This window comes from Hemibagrus wyckioides, linkage group LG28 (genome assembly GCF_019097595.1).
Source record: "Hemibagrus wyckioides isolate EC202008001 linkage group LG28, SWU_Hwy_1.0, whole genome shotgun sequence".
In the NCBI taxonomy this organism is placed as follows: Eukaryota; Metazoa; Chordata; class Actinopteri; order Siluriformes; family Bagridae; genus Hemibagrus; species Hemibagrus wyckioides.
In genome coordinates this window covers 3,122,024-3,124,523 of record NC_080737.1, presented here as the reverse complement: position 1 = coordinate 3,124,523, position 2,500 = coordinate 3,122,024, and the positions used below count along the sequence as shown (strand labels likewise).

The window sequence follows — 2,500 nt, the reverse complement described above, 5'->3', positions numbered from 1 at the left end:
CGCAAAGAATTCAATTATAAATCAGGTATTTATTTATAATAAACACCTTTAAAAAGAGCTCGAGCTCATTGGCAAAACACCACAAAGTTTCTCTGGTATCGCGAGGCGGCTGTGATTGACATTAGCGTTCTTAATATTTTCAAACGTATTTCTAGCGAACCTGTTGCGCTCGTGACTTGTGTGACGCGATAACGGCACTCTTGGCTCGTGCTCCCGGTTTCCAGACAGTGACGCTGTCCGCCATTCTCAGCCGATGACATTCGCGAGAGAGCGCGAGAGAGAAAGATCAATCCAGCATGTGCGCGTGGCCAGTCGCGCGCGCACCCGTCTTGTGACTCTGTACCGGTGAATCGGGACTTCTTGTTCACTCCCTCACGCTCGGGTCTACGATATGTATTTATTTATTTATGTATTTTTATGCACGTGACGACAGGTGCGCGTGTCGGCTTGCGTGAGCGCGCGCGTACTGGAGAGAGGGGGGGGAAAATAAAGAAAAGTCAACCGTAGAAGTGAAGTAAAGCCAAGTCGCGCGCAGAGCAGAAACGGTGCCGGTTATGTAACTTGGCGCTTGCGAGTGAAACAGGTCAGACGCTGAAGAAGCTCCGGTGTGAGTTGGGATCAGCTCGTCTCGCGCTCCGGTGAGTATCCACGGGGTGTGTGTTGTTTTCGATGCGCGCTGCCTGCAGTTTGTGGAGGAAAGCTGTCATCGCGTGCGCGACCGGGACCGAGCGTTCACGTGCGCGGAAAACATCTCTCTCTGACTCTGTGTGTATTTCATGCTTTTTTGTTTTGTTTTATTTGAAAAACTTTCTATGGGAACAAAACTTGAGGTTTAAAACCAAGGCACGTGCTGCTGTGTAATCAGTAGTTAATTTTTAAATGTTGTTTGTTCTTGAGATACTTTTTCGTCCCAAACCCCTCAGGTCCTAACCTCAGTCTTATACTAGATATCATGTCAAAGTAGCACGCAGCCTAAGTCCGCCTGTAACCATGGCGACCGGCGTGGACACACTGATTTAGCTTCTCTAGTCGTGACTGAACAGGACGCCATGTTGATACGGTTGTGACCTAAATATTTAGTTTGTAATGAAGTTTGTAATGAAAAGCTACGCTGGAGGGGTAAAAATAAATAAAAGGTTGCTGTTTACGCAACACATGACTTGGGCTTGTGTTGGTCCGGCGGCTGTGACGTCATGCCCTTGATTTCACGCCGAGCGCGTGCTGTGTGTGTGTGTGTGTGGGGGGGGGATGGGGGGTCATACCATACATAACACAAGTATCTCGGTTTAACCGCTTAACATCATCGAAATGCTGACAAACTTGTTACGTCACTAATCTAAATGCAGTCTGCATCCCGGGTTGGAAGCAGATTTCTACACTGGCTTAGAACACTGGGTTCTCTAAGTGCGGCCTGTGGAACCCTCAGGGGTCTGTTGTGGTCAAAGCTATCAAAGTTTTCATTGATTTAGGGGTCTAAGCACCAAAGTCAACTTGTCCCTGAGATTGCGTTGTTTAACAATAAAATATTTTTATTTATCAAAGTAAAGTTTTCATTTTTTATCCATTTCTAGTTACAGTTCATGTTCTCTGAGTTTTTAGGACAAAAAAACGGAAAAGACTGCAGCTTGTCATGTTACAGAGAAAGTGTAAACCACCAAGGGCCGAAAACGACGCCTCCTTCCCTAAACGTCGAATAAACACAAAACTTCCTCATTTCAAACATTCATCTGTTTAACATCAGCCCAGCGCCTGTCCAGCCGTTACCATAGAAACCACAACATAGAAATGAGAAAACTAATCAACAACCAACAAGTTCAAGCGACAAAACCTTCGAGTAAATCCTCTCAGAAACCAAGCCACAATTTTCGTTTCCTGTTTCCTGATTCCCCTTTTTTATTTACTAATCTATTAGAGATGTAAGAATATTCTAGGAAGAGTTAACGATTAACACGTTTCAGCCGCTGCTCTTTCATCATCTCGAGTCGCTTAAACCAGATATTTCGATAAAAAACAAAACAAAACAAATAAATAACTAAAAGAGATCAAAGTGACCAAACATCATGTGACCTGCTTGGACAAGACTGAAAGCAAAGAAGACAGATTTCACTAATTTCATGAATTGTGTGTGTGTGTGTGTGTGTGTGTGTGTTAGGTAAGGCTGTTGTTACGCAGCTTCTCTGAATCTGGGTTACTGGGCCATTGCAGACAGGCCAGGCAGTGCGACCAGCCATGCAGAAATGAGCCTAAGCCTTCTTCTTGTGGCTAAACCCTCTTAAAGGTGCGCTGGCCCTTTAAGAGCTGGGACTGATTCTCTGGTACAGATCTGCTGCAACATGCAGGAGAACTCCATTCTGGGCAGAGACACCAGGAATTACTTATAATAATAATAATAATTGTAAGTGACATGTTTTTTTTTTTTCTTGGAGATCGAGGAAGTTTATTAAGCTGTGCAGCAGATTTTTTTTTTTTTTTTGTTGAGAGGACGCAGCAGGAAGTAAAC

At 44.3% G+C, this 2,500-nt stretch overlaps 1 protein-coding gene across 3 annotated transcripts in view; it reads left to right on the top strand.

The window, feature by feature from the left end:
• Positions 1–242: 242 nt before the first annotated feature.
• Positions 243–2,500, top strand: part of npas2 (neuronal PAS domain protein 2) — a 37,750-nt gene continuing 35,492 nt past the window's right edge. For 2 of the 3 annotated variants that reach the window (XM_058383266.1, XM_058383268.1), the window contains exon 1: positions 244–638. The gene's annotated coding sequence lies outside the window, so the exon portion shown is untranslated. Of the gene's footprint in view, positions 639–2,500 lie in introns of all 3 variants that reach the window. The other variant, XM_058383270.1, reaches the window with a different exon arrangement.